The 25,564-nt window shown below is 44.7% G+C and overlaps 1 protein-coding gene and 1 long non-coding RNA gene across 3 annotated transcripts in view; one reads left to right on the top strand and one right to left on the bottom strand.

The window, feature by feature from the left end:
• LOC136625375 (uncharacterized) overlaps positions 1-25,564 on the bottom strand; it is a 113,361-nt gene that overhangs the window by 36,267 nt on the left and 51,530 nt on the right. Inside the window, exons 2-3 of the long non-coding RNA XR_010792540.1 lie at positions 16,288-16,428; positions 8,033-8,124 (exon numbers count right to left, since the gene is read on the bottom strand). This is a non-coding gene — a long non-coding RNA (uncharacterized lncRNA). The remainder of the gene's footprint in view (positions 1-8,032; positions 8,125-16,287; positions 16,429-25,564) is intronic.
• The window catches only part of LOC136625366 (transient receptor potential cation channel subfamily V member 1-like), a 95,583-nt gene continuing 88,392 nt past the window's right edge, over positions 18,374-25,564 (top strand). Inside the window, exon 1 of one of the 2 annotated variants that reach the window (XM_066599497.1) lies at positions 18,374-18,736. The gene's annotated coding sequence lies outside the window, so the exon portion shown is untranslated. Of the gene's footprint in view, positions 18,737-19,529; positions 19,868-25,564 lie in introns of those variants that run through there. The other variant, XM_066599496.1, reaches the window with a different exon arrangement.

Raw genomic sequence — 25,564 nt, 5'->3', positions numbered from 1 at the left:
AAGCAAGACCATTTTTACAAGGCCCGGCAGGGTTGGGCGGGACATGGGCGGGGATTTGGTTATATGGGATGGGGTTATGAATGGGGGTCGGAGTTTAGTGCATTCTTATTTAATTATGACATTTAGAATGTCCTGGCAGTACACAAATAAGGCAGTATATAATCTATCCCCCCCCAGCACACACATAGGGCAGCATATAATTTATCTCCCCCCCAGTAATAGATAGCCCCCACCTCTCAGTAATTAGCAGCCCCTCCCCCTGTAATAAGTAGCTCCACCCCCAGTAATAAGTAGCCCTCCCCCAGTAATAAGCAGCCCCCCTCCCCGTAATAAGCAGCCCCCCCCCGTAATAAGCAGGTTCCCCCCCGTAATAAGCAGGTTCCCCCCCCCATAATAAGCAGGTCCCCCCCGTAATAAGCAGGTCCCCCCCCGTAATAAGCTGGTCCCCAGCAGTAATAAGCAGGTCCCCCCCAGTAATAGGCAGCCCCACCCCACAGTAATAGACAGCCCCCCCAGTAATAGGCAGCGCCCCACCCCCAGTAATAGGCAGCCCCCCCCAGTAATAAGCAGCCCCTTCCCCTGTAATAAGCAGCCCCCCCAGTAATAAGCAGCCCCCCCCAGTAAGCAAACCCCCCAGTAATAAGCAGGTCCCCTCCAGTAATAAGCAGGTCCCCCCAGTAATAGGCAGGACCTCCCCCCCAGTAATAGGCAGCCAGCCCCCCCAGTAATAGGCAGGGCCCCACCCCCAGTAATAGGCAGCCCCCCAGTAATAAGCAGTCCCTTCCCCTGTAATAAGTAGCCCCCCCCAGTAATAAGCAGCCCCCCTGCAGTAAGCAATCCCCCCAGTAATAAGCAGGTCCCCCCCAGTAATAAGCAGGGCCCCACCCCCAGTAATAGGCAGCCCCCCCAGTAATAGGCAGCCCCTTCCCCTGTAATAAGTAGCCCCCCCCCCACACAGTAATAAGCAGCCCCCCCAGTAAGCAACTCCCCCAGTAATAAGCAGGTCCCCCCCCAGTAATAGGCAGCCCCCCCCCCGTAATAAGCAGCCCCTTCCCTGTAATAAGTAGCCCCCCCAGTAATAAGCAGCCCCCCCAGTAAGCAACCCCCCAGTAATAAGCAGGTCCCCCCAGTAATAAGCAGGTGCCCCCTAGTAATAGGCAGCCCCCCCAGTAGTAAGTAGCCCCCACCCCCAGTAATAACCAGCCCCCCCAGTAATAGGCAGCCCCGTGTAATAGGCAGCCCCATCCCCCCCCCGTAATAGGCAGCCCCTTCCCCTGTAATAAGTAGCCCCCCCCAGTAATAGGCAGCCCCCCCCATAAAATGCAGCACCCCCCCTCCCCCGTAATAGGCAGCCCCCCCAGTAGTAGGCAGCCCCCCAACCCATATACTTACCTCCTCCCTGCTGTCGCTCTCTGTCTGCTTGCCCTGATGTCAGTGTGCAGCCCGGAACGCTTCCTCTCGAGTCCTCTCCTGCGGAACTAATGAGCAGGGGACTCGGGGAGGAGGATCCTGGCTGCACAGTGTGCGCCAGGATCAGCACGATTACCAGCAGGGAGCTGCGGTGCCCCCGCTGGTAATCGCTTCAGTGGTGAGCGGCGTCGGCACGTCGCGGGCCACATAATACGAGGCAGTGGGCCTTGTGTTTAGAGCAAAAGTTCCGGGCGGTGCCGCGGACCGGCGCTAAACACCCAACGCCCCGGCACCGGTGCACGGACCGGTGGTTGGGGACCCCTGAATTAAAGGATAGGTCATCAATGTCAGGACAGTGTCCGGGATATGGGGTTCCCTGAGATATCCCGCAACCCCTGTCCCTGCCTACTTGCCCCCCTGGGCTAACCCCCAGGGCGACAACTGGGCGACGGTCCCTACCCTCGCTAGGGAAGCGGGACACGGGAGACAAACAGACACTGAGACAAACAACGGTAGAATGGTCAGACAATCCGGGTAGGCAACAAGAGGGTACGCAGTACGGAGGGGTCAGGCAAAAACGTAGTCAGGTCCAAAAGCAGGTGTCAGAAAAGCCGAGGTCACAGAGCAGTCAGGATAAACGCGGGTGCAGCTGGAAAACCAAACTAACACTGGCAAGGCCTGAAAGGAAAACACACCTATTTAAATGCTGTCAGCGCTCCCGCCCCAGAAGCTGATTGGGGCGGGGAGCCTGACAGCAGCAGGGCTAATCAGGGCGGTGCTGGGGGCACGCCCCCAGTCTAGCTGCACAGACAGTTACTAGGGAAGCCAGCCTGGTAGTCAAGCGACTAGAAGCACCAGCTGCCTCCCTAGCAACCCGGCGGCGACCAGTCTTACAGCGGCCCGGGGAGATCACAAGAACCGGGGTACCTCTGCGCCGCGCTCCTGTACCCCGGGTGGCCGGACCGGTGGTGCGGGCACGGCGGCCCCGAGAGTTGCCGGTTCTGACAGTACCCCCCCTTCTACGGGGGGACACCGGACCCCCATGGCCAGGTGCGGGCTTAAGCGGGAAAGCCCTGTGGAATGCCTGGACTAGGCGTGGCGCATGAACGTCCCTGGCAGGGACCCACGTCCTATCCTCAGGGCCAAATCCTCTCCAGTGGACCAGGTACTGCAGCACACCTCTAACCCGTCGGGCATCCACCAGCCTTTCTACTTCATACTCCAGTTCCCCCTGTACCAGAGAAGGAGGAGGCGGGTTCTGGGTGGGTAGAACTGGAGTCACATACTTCTTAAGTAAGCTTTTGTGAAAAACCTTGTGGACCTTCCAGGGGTCAGGAAGTGCCAACTTATATGACACCGGGTTGATAACCTGGGAAACAGTAAATGGGCCAATGAACCGAGGAGCAAGTTTCAGGGAGGGAACCTTGAGTCTCAGATTCTTGGACGACAACAAAACCTGCTCCCCGACTACAAAAGGTGCAGAGATGGTACATCTTTTATTTGCGTATTTACGCAGTTTCTCTTGAGAACCCTGAAGGTTCTTACGAACCTGGGCCCAAACTGTGCACAGTTCCTCAGAGGATATGTCGGCGGCCGGATTGTTCGAGACCACAGGAGTGGAAAGCGAGAACCGGGGATGAAACCCATAGTTACAAAAAAAAGGTGACAATTGGGTCGACGAGTTAACATGGTTGTTGATAGCAAATTCGGCGAGAGGTAAGTAGCTGGCCCACTGATACTGGTTATCAGAGACAAACAGTCGCAGATACTGGATAAGTTCTTGGTTCATTCGTTCCGTTTGTCCGTTACTCTCGGGATGGAAAGCGGAGGAGAAGGACAAATTTACGTTTAGATTTTTACAGAAGGCTCGCCAGAAGCGAGCGACGAACTGAACCCCTCTATCTGACACAATGTCCTCGGGGATCCCATGTAACCGAACAATCTCCTTGATGAACATTTCAGACAGAAGTTTGGCGTTAGGCAACTTGCAAAGCGGAACAAAATGTGACATTTTAGAGAAACGGTCTACTATTACCCAGATGACCGTATTCCCCAGCGAGGATGGCAGATCAGTAATAAAATCCATGGACAAATGGGACCATGGCCTGGACGGAATGGGCAAGGGAAGAAGAGGACCCTCAGGACGTCTCCTGAGATTCTTCCCCCTTGCGCAAACCGGGCACGCGGACACAAATACCCGTACCTCCTTGGCCATGTGCGGCCACCAATAGAGTCTGGACACTAACTCCAGCGTACCCCTGATGCCGGGGTGTCCAGCTAGGACCGAAGCATGTGTCTCCTCTAACACTTTCAATCTCAGTGACAACGGGACAAATAATTTGCCTTCCGGAAGGGCTTCAGGAGCAGATTGTTGAGCGGCGTGAATGAGAGGTGAAAGGTCGGAGGAGACAGCAGCGAGGACCACCCCAGGGGAGAGAATGCTCTCAGGCTCCGGCTCGGCGGGTTCCGGAGAACCAAAACTCCTAGACAGGGCATCCGCCTTGACATTCTTAGAACCGGGTCTATAGGTAACCACAAAATTGAAACGAGAGAAGAACAAGGCCCAGCGGGCTTGCCGAGCATTTAACCTCTTAGCGGAATCTAGATAGGTGAGGTTTTTATGGTCTGTGAGTACCGTGATCTGGTGATGGGCTCCTTCCAAAAAATGCCTCCACTCTTCGAAAGCCCACTTAATCGCCAGCAATTCCCGGTTGCCTATATCATAGTTCCGTTCGGTGGAAGAAAACTTCCTAGAAAAATAGGCACACGGTCTAAGGTTGGTGAGAGTGGAGGGACCTTGGGACAGTACTGCTCCCACACCAAACTCAGAGGCATCTACCTCCACCACAAAAGGGCTGGACAGATCCGGCTGTACTAGGACAGGTGCAGAAGAGAACGCCGCCTTTAGGGTATCGAAGGCCCTCAGAGCCTCAGAAGACCAGGTCCTCACATCTGCCCCCTTTCTGGTGAGGTCCGTTAGAGGTTTAGCCACCACGGAGAAGTCTTTAATGAATTTGCGATAGTAGTTGGCGAAGCCGAGGAAGCGTTGAAGGGCTTTCAACGACCCTGGCTGGGCCCACTCCGTGATGGCTTTCACCTTTTCAGGATCCATCTGGAAGTCGCATGGCGTGATGATATACCCCAAAAATGATATCTTTTGTACCCCGAAAACACATTTCTCGAGTTTAGCAAACAGTTTGTTATGTCTGAGTCGAGCTAGTACAGTCTGAACGTGAGTGTGGTGACTCGGCAAGTCGGAGGAAAAAATCAAAATGTCGTCTAGATATACAACCACGAACACCCCCATGATATCCTGAAACACTGAGTTCATGTACCCCTGAAAAATGGCGGGGGCGTTACACAATCCAAAAGGCATAACTAGGTATTCAAAATGCCCGAGGGGCGTATTGAAGGCGGTTTTCCACTCATCCCCCTCCCGAATGCGGATGAGGTTGTATGCTCCCCTGAGATCAAGTTTAGAAAACCATCGGGCACCAGCGACCTGGTTGAGGAGGTCAGGAATGAGTGGAAGAGCATACTGGTTTCGGACTGTGATTTTGTTTAGCTCTCTATAGTCAATACAGGGCCGGAGACCCCCATCCTTCTTCTCAACGAAGAAAAACCCGGCACCCACCGGGGATTCTGAGGGCCGGATGTGCCCCTTGGCCAGGCTGTCCTGGATATAGTCCCTCATGGATTCTCTCTCAGGAACCGTAACGTTATAAATGCGGCCCTTAGGAAGTTTGGCCCCAGGAATCAAGTCTATTTTACAGTCCCATTCCCTATGAGGGGGCAGAGCTTCAGATAATTGTTTGGAGAACACGTCAGAGAACTCGGAGAGGTATTCTGGTAGGGGGGTCCCCTCGCAGGTGGAGATTCCCACCTTCACCGCACAAAGGTGGTTGGCACAGCGGGGACCCCACTTTACCAGTTCCAACGTGTCCCAATTTACTACCGGGTTGTGCTCCCGGAGCCAGGGGAGGCCTAGGACGACGTCCACAGACAAATCTCTCATCACTAGAAAGGTGCAGGTTTCCACGTGTAAGGCTCCTATAGTAAACCTTACTTCAGGGGTAACCAGATTAACCACCCCTGCTTGCAATGGGGTGGAGTCCACTCCTGAAACCAGAATCGGAGTCTCTAAACGTAAAAAAACCCCGGCCAGTTGAGCAACGAAATTAAAGTTAACGAAATTCGCCGCAGCCCCAGAATCAACAAAGGCTTGCCCAGTACGGTGGAAGGCATGAAATTCTAGGGTGCAAGGCAATAACATTTTGGATAACACAGGGAGTACCTTAGCTCCTAGACAGTCCTCCCGACAACTGCCTAGGAGCGGGAGTTTTCCTGCCGTGGCTTCTTAGTGCAGGTGGCAATGCGGTGACCCGGCTCCCCACAGTAGAAGCAAAGATTCTTCTTCAGGCGATATTCCCGTCGCTGCTTGGGGTTCATGGCTCCCAGTTCCATGGGCTCGGTGGTGGGAAGTGAGAGAGTCAGGTCAGTAGAAGAAGTGGGCGTGGGGAGTGGAATGGCCCGAGCGGCGTGTCGGCCCCTCAAACGTCGGTCGGCCCGAATAGCAAGCGTCATGGCTTGCTCCAGGGTTCTAGGCTCTGGGTGGGCCACAAGTAGGTCCTTGAGACCCTCAGACAGACCGGTCAAAAATAAGTCTTTTAGGGCGGCATCGTTCCACCCGGATTCCGTACAATGTTGACGGAATTGGGAACAGTAGTCCTCCGCCATTTTACAACCCTGGCGCAGGGCCAGAAGTTTGGAGACTGCGTAGCCCGCCCGGTCGGGTTCGTCATAAATTTGACCCAGGGCGGAAAAAAAGGCGTCAAGGGATAGTCGGGCTGGAGAGCCTGCTGGTAGCGAGAAAGCCCAATTTTGGGGGTCCCCCCTCAGGCGGGTAATTACAATTCCCACTTTCTGGTATTCAGTACCAGAGGAGTGGGGTCGGAGATCAAAGTAGAGCTTGCAGCTCTCTCTAAATGCAAAGAACTGACCTCTCTCTCCAGAGAAGCAGTCCGGCAGCGTGGCTCGGGGTTCTGACATAGTCCCGGGAGCGGAAGGGGGCTGCATGGGACCTGCAGCCGCCACATGTTCCTGTAGCTGCATGCGGGCGGTTAGGTCCTGGACAAGGTTAGTAAGGACCTGGACCTGGTTCGCTAAAGCAGCCACGGCCTCCATCGAGGGATTCAAAGTAGCCGGGCGGATGCACGAGTCTGACCTACCTTCGGCCAGTGTTACTGTCAGGACAGTGTCCGGGATATGGGGTTCCCTGAGATATCCCGCAACCCCTGTCCCTGCCTACTTGCCCCCCTGGGCTAACCCCCAGGGCGACAACTGGGCGACGGTCCCTACCCTCGCTAGGGAAGCGGGACACGGGAGACAAACAGACACTGAGACAAACAACGGTAGAATGGTCAGGCAATCCGGGTAGGCAACAAGAGGGTACGCAGTACGGAGGGGTCAGGCAAAAACGTAGTCAGGTCCAAAAGCAGGTGTCAGAAAAGCCGAGGTCACAGAGCAGTCAGGATAAACGCGGGTGCAGCTGGAAAACCAAACTAACACTGGCAAGGCCTGAAAGGAAAACACACCTATTTAAATGCTGTCAGCGCTCCCGCCCCAGAAGCTGATTGGGGCGGGGAGCCTGACAGCAGCAGGGCTAATCAGGGCGGTGCTGGGGGCACGCCCCCAGTCTAGCTGCACAGACAGTTACTAGGGAAGCCAGCCTGGTAGTCAAGCGACTAGAAGCACCAGCTGCCTCCCTAGCAACCCGGCGGCGACCAGTCTTACAGCGGCCCGGGGAGATCACAAGAACCGGGGTACCTCTGCGCCGCGCTCCTGTACCCCGGGTGGCCGGACCGGTGGTGCGGGCACGGCGGCCCCGAGAGTTGCCGGTTCTGACAATCAATAGTTGATCGGCCACGGTCTGTCGCTCAGGACCTGACTGATCAGCTGAACGTGCGCATGCTATCAGCGCCGCAAATACACAGAGGTTGGAGGGGAAGCCTCCGCGCCAACCTCCCATGTAATGACTGACGCTGGTAACTGCAGACCCGGCTCTCATTGAAATCAATAGGAGCTGTCCTGCAGTTACAATTGCCGGCCACTACACAGAGGTCGGTGCGGAGGCTTCCACACTGAGCTCTTTGTATTTGTGGCACTGACAGCAAGTGCCTGCTCAGTTGTTCGGTCAGAGTCCTGAACGACGGACCCCGGCTAATCAACTATCGATGACCTATCCTGATGATAGGTCATCAATATTATTTCCCTGGAAAACCCCTTTAACCCTTTCCAATCCACTGTCTGATGTCTTCCTACATTCTGATTGAAGCTTGTACAGCTCCAATGTCAGAAGACATCCGACAAGGTATTCTCACTGTCTATTGCCAACCAATCCACTGTCGGAGCCTCTCTGGCGCACACACACTGGCTTCAGCCAGCAGATGGAACCGTTGTATAACAGCAAAAAGGGAAAGCCTTTTAGGAAACCCTGAATCCAAAATTGGATTGGAAAGGGTCAATTATGTGTGTGGCTTGTCCTAATAGAGCATATAGACATTATGAAGAGGGGACTCCCTTGTTGTGACCCCCTCATGAGCCAGAGCAGAGTGGTACTCACAAATTACTTGGGTTGATCTTCATTTGAATGCTTCATCTGAGCCACTACAGTCGAATGGTGTTGCCACTTGTGTCTTTCCTAGTGATCATAGCCTATTGTTACAGAAGCCAGAATTATGATAATCAGATGATTGCCAGACTGAGTTTTACTTACAAATGAGTTGTCTTTGTGAGTAAACCCCTTTAAATAAAAAGTAGTATTTGAAGGTGGGGACAATGGCTAGTACGGCATAAACATATAGGTGGGACAACTGCTCCTGAAGGCAACATTTCAAGTAAGTGTAAAAATGCTATCACCAGCATGAATGAGCCCCAAATATACAAAGCATTCTGAATGGATATGGAGAAATTCAGAAGTAATATCTTTTGAACTACTAACATGCCCAACATTAAGTTTTCACAGTGACCATGAAAATGCCTTCTCTTCATACTCTAACAATACAGATAGATCTCGTATCATACAAGATGCTGGGAACAGAACAGAAAGCCTTGATACTCGTGAGTTTGTTTTGTCTTCTCCTTTCTTCCCATAACAGTAACTATCTACATGTTCCCGACATTGACTTCTTATTTATAAAGCAGACAATGGGAACAGCCATTAACCCATCAGTTTAATGTGGTGGTTAACAGTTCCAGCCAGTTCTGCCTCATTACTTATTGAAAACCAGCACAACAAACTTACATTGTGGAGACTGTCTGTTATTAGGAAACACATTCATTATTTAAATAGCCAAAATCGTACATTTGTCAGTTTCTTCACACCACTTCCTGTGTGGTGTAGAAGGAGGATATAGTTAAAAACTTCAGAAACTTAAAGAGGTATTATAGTTTTGGTAAATTACTGATTTCCATTCCTCTATTCCGTTTTGCGAACAAAGAAACAGAAATAAAATGCAGTTAAACGTTTTAGATTTTTCCCCATTGATTTCAATGACTTTTCAAAAAACCTGAAATTTTTCTGTTTACTTCTGTTCCGTTTTATTTCCGTATTTAAAATAGTACACATAGCACAGCAGACCTTTACATAAATGGTGCATTTTGAGGTTTTTACTGGACGAATTGCGTTTTTTTATTGGTACTATTTGGTAATCCATATGATTTTTGATCATTTTCTATTCTGTTTTTTTTATGAGGCAAGATGTATAAATTTATGTATTTTTCTCATGTTTTTTTTTCTCACAGCATGTACCATAGGGGTTAAATACTGTACTAACTTTTTTCCGTGCGAACTTATGAAGACGGTGATACCAAATTTGTGATAATTTTATTTTGTGAGGTTTTGACTTTTAGATTTTTTTTAAGTATTTTTGACAATTTTTAAAATTTCTTTTTTAAAACTTTTTGTATTTATCCCACAATGGGACTTGAATGTAACTGTCTTGTTGGTATAATAGATTGCATTACTTCATTATAGCAGCATATTATATTGGTCTACGAGAATCAGTCAGAGGATAAGCCACATAGGCCCCGTAGATGGCAGATCCATAGTCCATCTTCAAGCCTCTGGGTGCTGTAGCAATCCTTGGGGACCCCCATGATCATAACTTGGGGGTTTGATGGGTGACAAAGAGAGCCCCCTCTATCTGTCAGCTCTTTACATGCCGAAGTCGAATTTAAACATAAAACGAAGGAATCAGCATTTTCTCTAGTTCCTGCTGTATTAAGTGCCAGGCTGTCATCAAATATCCAGGTCCCCGCTCCTACCAGCAGGAAAAACCCATGTGGGTATCCTGTTGAAGCACTGTAAAAAAGCACGTGCATCAGAATACAGCCCATTAATGACTACTGTAATAATTTGTATGGGTGGTTGATGATGATGATTATCCGCTCAGTCGCACCCGACCTTCGGTTACTCTACGGATCCATGTTCTCCACACGTTTCTGTCTTTCACGGTTTCTTTCAGTTCCGTGATTGACATGTTTGGGGTGGCTTTGATTGTATCTAGTATGGGTGGTTACTAATGGGTTAATTAGAAATAATCAATGATTCTTCTTGGACCAAATCACTCCTTTTAAAATCTAAGAACATCAAGAAAGAGAATGTTTTATTTTCTATCTTAACAGGAAACAACATCCAATGGAGATTTTAGGTTTACGGGAAGGATTGGTTTACTAATCCATGTGCAAACAGTGGTCTCTGTCCCTCTATACCTTTAAATGTATATGTGTCCCTTCATATACTTATAAGTCTGGGATCATATGGGCTATTGAGATCATGTTAAAATTGTGCGGGAGGTGCGTAGTGACAATATGCCCATGTGAGAACGTCCAAACAATGAGGGGTTTCTCATCAAAGTGAGCAGTCACTGCAGCATTCAAATGTAAGTTATTGAGTCTACTATTTGCTGGTTTAGGCTTACCACTGTCAGCTTTCAATAATATCTTGATGGAGCAATGGGTTGTTATTTGCCTTTGAATAAGCAGAGCAGCGCATTTGGGCAGGTCATTAGGTGGAGCTTGGCATCAAACATCAGCAGACCACAGCATTTCCGACCAGATGTCCAAAATTGGCACATGCACAGTCAGTACTGCCTTTGTCAAACAGCCTGCTTCAGACATATTGGTGTTGGGTGGATGTGAACCGATGATATGGCCACTTTTGCTGCACTTCGCGACTATCTGAATAGCGGTGGTTCTACTTAGACCGTGTCTGTGGCAAGGGATGTAGCACTGGCCAGCGTGCTGTTCCCTGCTGCTTGTAAAGGTACCTTCTTTTCCAAGGGTGGCTCTGACTTAAGCGCTAAGGGATGATTAATTGATTCATATTTTCTCTGTTTCGGATGTCCAGTCAGGGCAGAAAAAGCTCCAGGAAATCCCATAATAGATTATGCATTTCTTCTCATCAACCGCTTCAAGATGAAACCCTTTCAGATAAATGCATTTCTTATAATGATGGAGAACAATCCTCAAGAGGCTCTGAAACAAGAACATTTTTAATTGGTTTAAGCAACAATTGTCTGAATCTTTTCAAGAGTTCACAGCCGCGCCTAGGCTTCAAGCCCAAAGAAAATTAAAAGATACTCAAGTCCTATTTTGGACGATTCCTCCACTAGCCCTTCAAGGTTTTTGGAGGGTGAAATAATACACAGCTTGGACTCAGACTTAGGCCGGCTTCCTACGGCCGTGACGGGCTCCGCCGCGGAATTCAAGAGTTGCAAGAGTCAAAACAATATATAAGACAGATCCAAAAGCCTCATGTTCCTGGGATACACCGCCAAAAGTTAATATTGCTGTGGTCCAGTTAGCTATGAAATCACTTTCCCTTCAGAAGAATCTTCAGTGCTTAAATATGCTATGGATCATACAACTGATACTTTTGCTAAGAAAGTTCATTCATCTTCAGCAGCCCTATGTGAAATGGCTATGTCAGCTATACCAGTAGCCAGAGCATTGAGAGTCAGGCTAAGCCAACTATCTCATGATTTAGAGGAGGGTGTTCCAAGAAATGGAATTTTAGAGTTATTGCCCACATTAAAAATGGCTTCAGATTTTTTTGCATGTGTTACATGCCAATTCACATAACTAGGGTCTAAAATATATAGATGGCTAATTCCATCTATAGATCTGTTTGGACAAAGCAATGGTCCTTGGGACACATCTTCAATGAACCATTTCTCTGCTCTCTGTTTCAACCAGACAGCTTCTTCAGTCAACATGTAGAAAAGATCTTAGAGTCTCTTGAGGAAGAGAAAGACATCGCTTTTCCCCAAACAAAGAAAAAGTTGGATAAAAATTTCAAATTATTTTTTAGGAGATCACCAAAATGTAAGAGAAATTTCAGAACAAACAGACATAAGAAGTATAAATCCAGGGCTGAGCCTCAAATCTCATACTTCAGGAAAAAAAACAACATTTCAGTCAGTGGCTAAAACACTAAATTAATGATGCCAACTTATACTCCCTAAGAGTGGAAGCAAGATTACAAAATTTCCTTCGAGTATGGGAGCCAACGTCCTCAGAATCATGGGTAATATTGCTGATTTTGAGAAAATATTCTCTAGAATTCAAAACTTCGCCTATTCTAAGATTTTTCATGAAGTCTTCAAACAATCTAGTAGATTCAACTCTTATCGACGACTTTGTTAAAAAAAGGGGCTATCGAGCTAGTACCACTATTCCAAAGAGGGAAGATGTTTTTTTCTTATGCCTTTCTGGTAGCCAAGCCTGGAGGGTAGTGGAGGCTCGTCATCATTTTTGAATAGGTTCATCATAAAGAAAAAAACCCAAAATTGAGTCAATAAACTCATCTTTTACCATCCTGAAAGAAAGAGATAGAATATCTTCACATTCCAGTCTTAGAATTACACATACAATGTCTAAGGATGGCTATCAGGAAAAGAGGCTCAATAAAACACAACCAGTTCACCTGCCTGCCTTTTGGTCTCTCATTTGCCCTTGGGGTCTTCACAAAAGTGGTAGTTCTTGCTTGGCTTTGAGACTGATGGGGGTATTCATTTATATTGTATTTACATAACTGGCCGGTAAAAGCAGAATCAATGGATCTATTGAAGGCTCACCTCAAGTTAATCATCAGAATGTTGACAGGCCATGGTTTCCTGGTCAAGTAGAAGTCACATCTATCTCCCACAATGACAATACAGCCTATGGGATATGTCGTAGATTCAGTCAAAATGTCAACAACTCTTTCATCTGCAAGAGTGGCAAGTCTCAAGTCAGCAGTAAGGAAAGCAGTCTCTCACCCAGTTCTATCAGTTTGAAAATCCTTGAGAGTATTACATCTGTTAACATTTTCCATAACTACGGTGACGAGGCCCAAGCCCATATAAGGAAATTGCAGAAAGACATTCTGGAAGGATGGTCCAATTATCCAATAGGGGCCTAGGGAAACAGTTACATCTTTCTCCATGCTTTGTACCTGCAGTGATGGGTACACCACAGCTTCAAAGGCAAGACTCTCAAGACAGCTTGTCTAATAATCCTCACATAGGGACTGGGGTGCTCATGTAAGGCTTCAATGTGTTCAAAAACAATGGAGTTGAAGTGTGGCTCTGCTAGTCAACCCCCCTCCTTCTATCACCAGTATACACTATGTGAATGCATCATCACTTATTGTAACAGCGCTCTCTGCCCCTCAAGATCAACAGTCACCACTGGTCACTAAAGCTGGGAAGATCTTTAGTATGCGGCTTAAGTCATTCCCATCACGAGAAGAAGAGAAAAAAATGGGAGCTGGATTGTGCAAAGTTAGAATAAGACCGAGCACCCACCAGCCGCAAGAGTTTCCTAATATGCCAACACCACTGACAGCTGATAGTAATATCACCAATCCAACAGTATTGCAGCATTCCAGCAACACCGAAACTGTGAAGAACCAGAACCCAGAGCAAGAAAAACAGAAAAGTGCAGAAATAGAGGTCGAAGGAAATACATCTAAAACCAACACTGTCCTAAATTAAAATTGCCACCTTCCCGATAAGACCCAGCAGCATCCACAAAGATAAGCAAAGGATGTACATGTCTCAATCTAGCTCTCCAGATGCAGATGTGGGTGGGGATCTCATGCAGAAGATCTTGTGATGTATCCAGTAGGGGAGAGAGTTTGGTTAAAAAAATATGTGTCCCGTCTCCCGGAAATATGTGTCACTTCTCCCAAGAACCTGCTAAGGAAGCTGGACATTAGACCTAGGAAAATGATATCAGTATTGACACTAAACCAACAGTAAGCTATCAAAAACAAACAAACATTGGAGTCCTAAAGAGAAGCAGATGTCTTCCAATTGTCAAGATAATAAAACTAGCTCTCCTTCAGTTTCAACCCTTATTGAAGAATCATCAAGTTCACATACAGTCAGACAATCTAACATCAGTTTTCTACATAAGCAAACAGAGAAGCACCAGAAACAGATTACTTTCTCGAGAGTGTGCACAGATTATGAAATGGGAATAGAAGAACATGACAGATCTTTCAGCTGTCCACATTTGTCGTGCATCCAACAACAGAGCAGCTTGACTTAGCAGACATCATCTCAAACCCAGAGAGTGATCATTGAAGCATCAAGTATTTCAATGGCTAGTGGCTTGACTTGGTCAACCTTGATAGATATGGTAGCGACCAGACCGAACTATCATAGTTGTGTTCTCTAAACAGATTGGATCAACCTCTGGCTTTAGACAGTTCGTCAATTTCATGGAATCACAAAGTAATCTATGCCTTCCCACCAATTCCCTCTATTCCCAAGGTGTTATAAAAGATAGAAGTGGAGAAAACAGTAGCTATTTCAGTAGTTCTGTTTTGGCTCCACAGGTCATGGTTCCCCTTGTTGATGATGTTTTGACAGGGGAACCATCTCAAGCTTCCGGTAATGAGTGATCTTCTATTGCAAAACAGTTTCCTTTGCCCGAACCCAGAACAATTACAAGTGTCTGCATGGAGACTGATAGGAGGACTTTAGAACATGCATGATTTTTTAAGGAGGCTTCTGGAAAGTCTTCTACTGTCAAAGTCTATTTTAGGGTTCAATGACTCTTTTCTTCTTGGTGTGCTGAAAATTAGGTCTCATCACCAGGTATTCTTGAGGTTTTCATTTTAAAAATTACCTGAAATGGAATGTGCTTAAGGCTTAATTTTCAGCTATCACTGCGGATTTTCCAGAAAAAAATCAAGTGAGATCAATGAGCTAACAGTTCTTCGAAATGTTTTAATTACCTCAGAAGGGTTGTTGATCCAGGGATTATTCTGATTGCCAGACTTGGAGTCAATAAGGATTTTTTTCCCCTTAAATGAGAAAAATTGGCTTCTACTTCATTGGTTTTTTTTTTGCCTTCCTCTGGATCAACATTGGGGGTATTAGGCTGAACTAGATGAACATGTCTTTTTTCAGCCTAACATATTATGTTACTATGCTAAATATGCTAAAACTATTAGAATCTTCAAACCTTCAACCCAAACACCAGTACCCTTCTGGGATTTGGGCCTACTTAATGTTTTAACTAAAGAGTTATTCAAGCTTTTAGAAGATTCAGACATGCAAGACGTGCTACAAAGCAACCTTTTTAGAGGCAATTGCCTCAACTTGTTGAATAAGTGCAGTAGAAAACCTCTCATGCAAGCCTCCTTATGAAAGTGACTTAAAAGACTGTGTTATTTTAAGAACTTTGCCTCATTTCATACTTAAAATGGCTAAAGGCCCATTTACAGTGAAAGAGAATCGCTCAAAAATCGCTCAAACGACAGCTTGACAGTTTTGAGTGATCATCTTTGCATAACTCTAAGTAGCTAATTAGTTACATAAGAGTTAATGCAGGCGGCGCGGGATATCGCCGCGATAGCTCAAAGAACAAAACAACTGTTTTGTATATGCAAACAGCTGCATTGTTCTCGGAGCTTTCAGCTGGTGTACCGCTGAGAACTGCCAGCAGGATACCAGCTGAAAGAATACTATAAGAGTTATCTGTGATTTCCAGCTTGCTAGAAGTCACTGATGAACAAATAGTGTATGAACAGTGCAAGATGGCAGTGCGTCAGGCAGAACAATAAGCGCTTAAAAGATGGCTTTTGAGCGAATTTTAAGCGATAATCGTTGTGTCTAAATGGGCCTTTAATTTCTAGCATCCAACCAATAGATTAGTCTTCCAGTATTCATTCAAGATTAAAAAAAAAATCAGGTTTATCTACTGGCTGTTAAAGGAGCAGTGCTCAGTGCCATCTTAATGCATAGGCCTGATGGGCACTTGCCTGGGGGCCCCGCAAGCATGGGAGCCCCATATTAATCTATGTATGTTAACATTTCAATGCACCTTGTATCATATATGATAACGTTGTGTGGCAGAATATGAACTTGGCTCCAATCTATCTATGCCGTGTTTGAAGACCTTAATTTTGTCACTTTCTGCTTCACTTTCAAAGTACCCATAATTCTTATTGTAAATTATCCATAACTTCTATAATAAAAAGAGAGATTTCCCGCCAAATGGATGTGTGTTACTTGCTAATGTAAAGTAGCCTGGCACTATGAACAAAGAGACGTCTACAGTGCAAGAGGCAAATGAACCCTAGAGACTTTGACTTCCAGTTCTCCCGTCTAGATCGCTGGTTAGTAACTTGCTCGTTCTGCCGAGTTTTCTTGACGTCGTCCCATGCCTGCCGCATCCCCATATAACATATATTTCCAGGTGAATAACCCTTTAATCATATTGATTAGTTCTTGCTGCACAGCATGTTTTCAATGTTTCAACACCAGTTTTGTTGGAAGTGCCACTAAAATAAGTATATGTTTAATTTTATCGACAATTTACCTTTTTATTCCTCTGAGTAGTTGTCGTAGGGGCCCCAGTACACAGCTTTGCCCAGGGGCCCATAATGCTGTTAAGACGGCACTGGCAGTGCTTCAGTATCTTCATAAAGTGGAACACTTTATAAAACAAGAGGTCTTGTTCCTTTAATTTCAGGGTCCAAACAAAAGAAAGAAAGCCAGTAAGGCATCCTTATCATGATGGGTCCAAGCAATAATTCAGGAATGTTACTCCTGGCAAATATGCATGCCTCTTCAGATGTGTTTCATTTAAGCCTGAAGAAGAACCCTGAGAGGTTTGGAAGCTCACATTAACATCATGTATTTTTGTTAGCCATTAAAAGGTATCATATCTACAAGATTACTTGGTTTCTCTTAGTGGGAACAATCACATCCTGGCAAGGTGTTCTGCATCCTCTCCAGCTGAGAGCGCATTTCACAAGGTCTACGGCTACCATATGGGCAGAAGCTGACTATGAATTCATGGAAGAAATTTGTAAAGCGGCAATATGGTCTTTGCCATAATATTTATGAAGCATTACAGGCTGGGCATCGCAGCTTCTAGTGGGTCTAATTTTGGCAAGACAGTGCTCTAAAAGGACGATTGAAAGCACTCCCCCTGGATATTACTTTTTAGTTCCCTTTGTGTGCTGCCTCAGGATGACCAGGAAGCTTAACGTTTCTTTTACCTGAAACTTTCTTTTCCTGTAGTCCGAAGCAACACAATATCCCTCTGTACTGCATATACACACGTCTCTTGGTGTTCTTAGATTTTATAAGGTGTGATTTGGTCCAAAAAGATTACTAATTATTGCTAACTAACCTTGTTTTCTTCTGTCCAATAGAATGAGATCTAAGATTAACCTCTTGTTTGCTGCCTGAGGACTACAGGAAAATAAAATTGAATGTAAGAGACTTTTTTTTACTCAGGTGCAGGAATGACTACAGCACAGTTATCAGGGCCATGCACCCAGGGCTTACCATAGGTTGGCTGGTACCCAGTCCAGCACCTTCCATGGATGTCCACCCTACTACGTAATGCCCTAATAATACAGCCTCACAGTGTCCAAATAACACTGTCAATAAGTTAGGGATTACTTTTTTTCTTACTCATTTGGACAGCATATATCAGGGGTAGAGGGTGGAGAATGCATGCTGCAGGTGTACAGGCTATCATTGCCAGCTGTGCCCCCTTAAGACTGGCACTACATGCACCTATGTGATCATCACACAAGCAGGACAGTTTTTATGTCCTAGAAGTAAACAATGATGGCTTCTACTGAATGTCAGCAAGCAGAGATTTTGAGATCTGTGAGGAACGCATACAGACAGTATAATGGGAAATTGTATACCTTTCTTATATAAAGTGCAATGAATGCAAAATGTTGAGTACATGGTATGTATCAAATTTATGATACATTTTAGATATTCTTTTGCCCCTATCTCAACAGTTTTAAAATGTTTCTAGGGAAAAGAGTGTGGTCAAGAGATATAAACAAATTAGTCTAGTTAACTAAATATGTGCCATGCTATAGTGCAGAATAAATTAGTGTACAAGCATGCCAGTCATGACATGGTGCAAGGAAAAGAAATGTGTCTAATATTCCAAGTGAGGCTGTATTTGTTATAAATGTGGCGCAATTTATACAATTTTCTTCAACTTGTAAATGAATTCATACTTCCTTCAGTACTATTACTAAATCTCCCCTATCTGTGCATTCATACAAACCCCAGTATCGATACATGTCCCTAGTCACTCTACATCCTCCACATATACTCATCATTATGGATATGTAAGCGAATCTTACAGTGAGGGGGTGACATCTAACACATTAACACTTTCATCATCATTTCCTTCACTTACTTATCAGACTCAAGCTTGTCACTATTACAGAAAATAATCTAATTGCTCTACATTGACAAACATGTCAGGTGCAAGTAATAACCTACATACAAAGTGAGAATAAGTCTAGACACAAGCCGCACAAGGGCATGATGCAAACTTACAACAATAAGGCTTCAGAGATGATGATGAGCTCCATCCCCCCTCCTTTCCTGGTGTCAGTTCTCTTATTTTGCTGGGTGCTGGGTTGTGCATCATTTCAATACTGAACTTCCTGCGTCTCCTGCTCAGTCTCTAACGAAAATCAGCAAGTGGCCAGGGCTAAGCTGGTGAACACAGTGCAGACCTGGAGGATTGGGGAGCATTTTGCACGTATATTGGGCTTGTAGAGCTGCTGATGTGAAGGATTAAAGAGAAAAGAGAACTTTTCTATCACAAAGGATGTGTCTATTTTAAATATGGTTATATCTCCGTGTGACTATGGGCAAGCAAGGCTGCAATGTGAAGCAATAAGACACTGCTACCATTTCAGCACTGGAGAGTGAACAGTCACTGGTTGGACAAGGAAGATAATGGGATAAACTCCAGTTTGCAAGTGGATTTTCCCTATGTAAGTAGAAGACAAGAAGAATTTAAGACTGTCACCCAATGATGAGTCGCAATAAAGCATCTTCATCATCATTTTTCATTACTGGTCTGTTATTTCATAGAGAGCTTCATATTCTGAATAGCTGTGCACAGATGGTCAAGTTTATAGGAAAAGACAGGTTTAAAGAACTTTTTACTGTAGAACTACAAGACTTAGTATTGTCTTAAAAATGTTTATCACCAAAGAGGTTCAATGTGGTTTTCAAAAATACAATATGTTAGATTAACTAACTGCTATAAGACTACCATAAGTAATGGTCATGAGTTGCAATCTGTCAGTTTGCATGTCACTGTGACAGTGCTTACATGGGGTCAGCTGCATCCTCTACAGTTCCTCATTTTGTGACTTTTGTGGTCAGGTTGGGTGTGCTCTTATCTCTGAGCCCAGCACAGCATGGGTGGTTCAGCAACCCAGGAAATGTATCTTTACAGACAGATATGCTTCTTCTTGTCAAAAGGTTCCTTTTACAAACTGCAGCTACAAAGTAACAAAAACTGCATATCAAGTCTACTGTGTACTATTTACAAATAGAAGTGTTAAATAAATAACATCAAGAAGCAACAAAATAACTCATAGGGGCTGCAAGTTCTCTGAGAGAGAACAGAGTACAATGGAGGAACAGACAGAGAAGAAAGGGAGGGATTGTGTGAGCTGGAAGAAAAGGGGGCACTCAGATGTAACATGGGAGGGGTAAGAGGGGTTTTACAGAAGAGACTGGGTTTTATGCTTGGTGCCAGGAAGTCATACTACAATACAAAGTTCATATAAAGAATCTATATAATGGTTCTATAGGAGCTATAATGTATATATACATAGGAAATGCTGCTGAAAGTTAATATTCCTCCATCTTCCCAACACTTCTCTCCTCAGCATACAGGGTTAACCTCTTACAACGTGACTTATAAAGACAGACAGTCCATCCAATGGCATGCAAAGGCTTGTAGATGGGGTTTTAGGCATAGGAGTGTGCTAGGCTTCTATTGCTCTGCATTGGATCTCATGTACAGTACATAGGACTTGATCAGTGTTGTCACTTTCTGCCTGTTTGGTGGCTTCATCTACCAGGAGTGAGAGCATAGACCTGCTGTTACAGTAAGTGGATCTTTTATTCTTCTTCAGTGTTGAGTATTTTACCTGTTCTCATTAGTTATAGCTTGAAATTTAAGACTATTGCAAGCTGATGTAGTTTACCAGGGAGCTGGGGAGGGGATTGGGTAAAATGTCTTCATATTTAGAGCTTTTAAGAAAAGCTTGAGATGTTTGCAGTCAAGGAATTGTGAATTTCTATTGAATGATGAAGTTTAATTAGGATAAAAGGAAGAGAAAAGCTATGCTAAGAGGTTTTCAGAGATTCTTGGATCCTGTGTCTGGATATATCTTGTCTACTAACTAGGCATCAGTCTTAGAACCCATGTCAGATCTTAAGAAAAGGTTTAGTAGATAAGGATTTAGTAGATTTAGCATTAACATGGCTGAAGGAGAAAATAAAGTATGTTAAAAAGTCCTCTCTTATGTCAGAAGGCTGTTTATATGAGTTTGCCATTGCTGTCCTTCTATGCAAGTGCTCTACCATGAACTAGTTTTGTTACATTTACTCACTAGATACTCCTCTGCGTTTCATTGCTACATTGTATCAGTGCTTTATTCTAGTGGAAAGTATAATAGGTTCCATATGTAAGGCACCAGCTCTTACTCTTGCCTTCTAGGATATGCACTAGGGTGTGTCTTGGATATCAGTTCTACTTGTTACAAGTTTACACGTAGGAATTTCTGCTTTTTGCAATATGGTCAGCTAGATATCTGCAGAGCAGCAGTGGGGGAGAATTTAGGGGCTTGGATATTCTGCATGGGAAAAAGACAACTACTGCTGGTTCCCACAGGAACTTGTCTGAATTGGGAGCACTGAGAAGTCAAATGTGAGACATCACATAATGTCACATAAGCCTGTCACATACAAAGACAGTAAACACAAGTAAATAAGTGTATCTGTTATATACAGGGCTCTGTGTATGTATGTATATATATATATATATATATATATATATATATATATATATATATATATATATATATATATATATATATATATATGATGTGAGTTACTTCCTCAGTGCAAATACGTCATTTTTTCTTACACACTGGGATCCTTTAAAGTCGGTGAAGTATGTGAGAGACATGAATGCCTTCATTACTGGGTGGCTGTTAGGGCTTGCCAAAATCTGATAGACTGGAAAAGCTTAGTTTCATCACATTTAGATCTATTTCTGGTCATTTTTATATGGGAACACATATTTGACTACAGCAGATGCAGAAAAATAGAATTTTACTATAGTCTGTAGAATTTAACCCCTTCCATATACATGGTTTAGTTTTATTGATTATTTATGTCTTTTCAAGTCATTATATAGTTATCTTCAGCTAGATTCTTATGCAAGCAATCGTTTGCAACAGCAAAATGTCTGTCGTCTCCCTTGTCCCCATCTTGCTTTGTGTTATTGACTCATTTATTTCACTCTGATATAAATTATGTTCCTGTTTGGTATAAGGTATACACATGAAATGATATTGATTATCTTTCTCAATGCCACCCATGCCCTCAGTATCCATTTTCAGACCATCTTAACATATGACTTATGTCTGTATATTGTGAACGATAATGGCTGTACCCTGTTATGGCAGTAAATCATGATGATATGGTCTTTTTCATCATTTATTACAAGAACTCAGTCAGATTCTATTATCTTTCTGCACATTCTACTATAATTTGATGACTACAAAAAGAAAAGGGATTATCCTACCTATAGCTTCTATACCATATATCAGCAATGTATGATTGGAGAAGGTTCAGCTGCTGTGATCTTCAATGATCACAGGAGTCCTATGCTCTTATTTGCTAAGAAGAGGACCATGATGAAAGGATGAGGATAGTTGGCCACTCCTTTGGTGCACTCTCCATTATAGCATATGGGAGTTACAATACAGTCTGGTAAGATGGAAAGATCAATCCCATGAAGTCACACTCAAAGAGCTGGAATTCCGGGTAATCAGTTGTTATCACTGGAAAAGGCTGTTGGCAGCTGCATGTTCTTCTTGTGGTGGCCACAGCAGGAGAAATGCGGTATTGCATGGTGCCTTTTCAAATGAATGGTTGTGCTAAGTCCTTTAGAGTCCTCATCTGGGTTATAGATAGGAGTCTGTCCTGAATAGCATCCAATCTAAAGGGGTTTTACTACAATTAACTTTTATTACCTATTCATAGGATATGTGACGAAAGTCTGATCGGAGGGCGTCTCACCACTGAGACCCCCACAGATCCTGAGATTGGAAGTCCATGTCCTCCTTTTCTCCTCGCTGCAGTGACATGCAGATTGAATGGAGCCTCAATCACACATGTGCGTTGGCGCTCTATTAATTTCAATGGGGCTTACAGAAATAGTAAAATACAAGTGGTTGACTTTCTCCTGCAGTCCCATTGGAAATGAATGGAGTGGCACCATGCATGCACGACCGCGGCTCAATTCCATCTCTTCCTCATTGGGGGGGGGGGGGGGCAGTGAGCCTGCAGAAAGGAGAAGCGTTGGACACGGGATGCCAGTTCTCCTGTTTGTTGGGGATCTCAGTGGTGAGACCCTCACTAATCATACTTTTAACACCTATCATATGGATAGGGGATAAAAGTCAATTGTGGTACAACTTCATGAATCCTGAGGAGCTAGAATTTTGCTAGGTAGGGAAGAATACTTTTGTGAACCTTGCCAAAAAAAGATCAGCTTCATGTATCCCTGCTGGTGTGACATGTGCAGATGAGATCATAGGAATAACTACCATACAGTCATGGCTGAATGTGATGGTTTTGAGTGGGAATAAGTATAGCAATTATGTTTATGCGCAAAATCATGATTCACGTTGATTCAAAGAAGACTATTTCTTTTATGGAGTCAGGCTATCGCCAAAGTTCATAGTTAATTGGGTGTTTCATAATTAAAAACTATAGATAGATCATTCAAATAGTAATAGACGAGTATTAATTGCCCCTTGGACAACTGCATTTCGCCACTGAGTTGGGTTATAGCACTGAGGGATGCCCAGTAATGTTCTAAATGTCAAGTAACATTGAGACTTCTCATAGGTTCTTATAAGGAAAGGGCCTTCAGCTGAGACTTTTTTGTTCTTTACTTCAGCCAAGCCTTAAAAATAGCAGAGAATCCAGAATACTCTTCTGGATTTTTGCCAATGGTTACAGCTTTTTCCACTAAAATCAGTTTCCATGTGTTTCTGAGTGCAGACCGGAGATAACAGCTCATTCCTCTCACTGTGTATAGTTCTTGCTGCAGAGTTCCTTACTCAAAGCTAATAAGTTCATTAGAAAACCCAGAAAATTAGTCAGAACTTGCTTGAAACTTGTCAATATGTAATAAAGTTCAGTAGGCAATTATTCTTCCATTCAAAACTTTTTCAACATGGACATCAGAAGTTCCTGTGATTTGTACATCAAGTTGTGCATAAACTGCAGAAATCTGGACAAAGCGCAGCAGGGGCGTAGCTAAAGGCTCATGGGCCCAGGTGTAAAAGTTTATCATGGGGTCCCCCAACTTCTCTTAATGCCTTAATGCAGAGGAGTAACTTGAAGCTCCTGGGCCGCAATGCAAAACCTGTAACAGGGCCCCCACCTGTAATGCTTTATCTATAGTACTGGGCTCCCTATATGGAGAAGAGAGGCCTTATGGGCCCCCTAAAGTTCCTGGGCCCTAGTGCAACTGCATCCCCTATGGTTACGCCAGTGAAGCGCAGCTTTTTTTCCCCCAGCTCCCATATTCAATATAAGAGCCTTGCTATACTGTTCCTGCTACAATCAATAGGAGAATTATGTTGGAGAGATTTGTATCATGAAAGGGAGTCTTGAAGTTGCTGTATACCCTCTGTCTCCATGCTTGCAGTTTTAAGCCTAAAGCACATGGGGTTTCATGCAGCCATGTGCTATGGAGCCTCAGGGACTTCATGCGCCGCCATACCATTCGGCATTGGGTGCCTTATGTGTGGAGCTATTGCCTGCTAGCAGCATTGAAGCCTAATGCTCTCTTCATATTGAATTTTAGCCTTATGCTCAGGATATTTGTTTGAAAGTGCCCCCATTGTATACACCACGTGCATTAAGTTACCACGGAGGGAGCCCATTGCTTATCCAAGGACTGTAAGGAACATAGCAGCAGAAGGACCTTGAGAAAATAGCGTAAAAAGTGTGAAGGCGATGTTACCAATCCAGTTTAACTAACAAGCTAGTCATGCTGTAAGATGTTTATTGACCATAAATATATATATATATAAAGAGGATATCTCATGAACCTAGCAAAGTAAAGGGGTTATCCAACCATATAAAATTGATGGCCCATTCTCAGGATAGACCATCAATATCTGATTGGTGGGGGTCCACTGCTTGGGATCCCTGCTGATTGAAGAGGCTCCAGTTCTCATAAGAGCGCAGCAGCCTCTTCAATGTTTACATCTGAGCATGACAGTACTCGTACTAGAGAATACTGAATTATTGATAGCAGCTGTTCTGCTAGTCCTACAGGCTTGTCTCATTCAGTTCAATAGGATAAACCTGTAGTACTCACAACCGCCACTATCAGTAATAAGGTGTTCTGCATTACAAGCATGATCGTGCTCAGAGTTAAACATTGAAGAGTGCCACAGCCCCTTCAATCAGCTGATCGGCAGGGATCCCAAGTGGCAGACCCCTAGCGATCAGATGCTGATAGCCAATTTTGAGGATAGGTCATCAATTTTACAAGGTTATTCTCAATGTATTATCACTTTATGTTTAGTGGAGGTCTGACCTCTGGGAGCGGCAATCATCCTCAGAATAAAGTGACTGCAGTGCTGATTTAATGACGCATTCTCTTCTATGTTTTCCTGCACCACAGTGCTCCTCGCCGCCCTGGCAGGGAATTCCAGCCAGCCCAATTCACGTGACCGTGCAGGTTGCTCCCTTAATTTTTCAATTTACCACTGAGAAATGAAAGCTGAAGTGTATTTGTTACGGGCAACTACTTCACTTTTCCATTGCACTAATTTTCATAAGTCCTGCCCAATAAATAACCCATAACTATTAGGGTTGGTAAAGTGCTCATGACAGTTATTACCCAGCTTTCCAGATCACTCTCAGCCCGCCCCTGAGGAGCACAATACATTGTATGAGGGGGTGCTGATAAGTCTTTGGCTTTACCCAGAAAGAAACGAGATAGGAAGATGAAACTTTACATTTCTTCCACATACTCTCCACTGATGTCAACACACTTCTTACATCAGTATTCCAAGTTCTGTAAGCCTGGCAAAAAGAAGGATTTCAGTTGTGCCTCAAACCAGTCATCCGTAGCAGCCATGGCATCAGAAATAGTGTGAAGTTTGGTACCCTTGAGGTGTTTCTTCAGGTTTGGAAACAGATGATAGTCAGTGGGAGCTAGATCTGGTGAATAAGGTGGGGGGTCAACCAGCTGGAAGCCTAGCTCCACCAGTTTTGCCGCGGTCGCTTGTGCAGTGTGAGCGGAGGCGTTGTCTTGCAGGAACAAGATTCCTTTGGACAGCTTGCTGTGCCTTTTGGCCTTCAGAGCTGCCTTCAATTGGTCCAAAAGTTCAATGTAATACCTTGCATTGATGGTGGAACCATTTTGAAGGTAGTCCACTAGCAGTATGCCTTCCTTATCCCAGGACACAGACACCATCACCTTAGTGGCTGTTTTTTGCACCCTGAACTTCTTTGGGCGAGGAGAACCACTGTGCCTCCACTCT

Source organism: Eleutherodactylus coqui, chromosome 4 (assembly GCF_035609145.1).
Source record: "Eleutherodactylus coqui strain aEleCoq1 chromosome 4, aEleCoq1.hap1, whole genome shotgun sequence".
Lineage (NCBI taxonomy): Eukaryota > Metazoa > Chordata > Amphibia > Anura > Eleutherodactylidae > Eleutherodactylus > Eleutherodactylus coqui.
The sequence above is the reverse complement of the archived record's forward strand: the minus strand, read 5'-3'. Positions and strand labels throughout refer to the sequence as shown.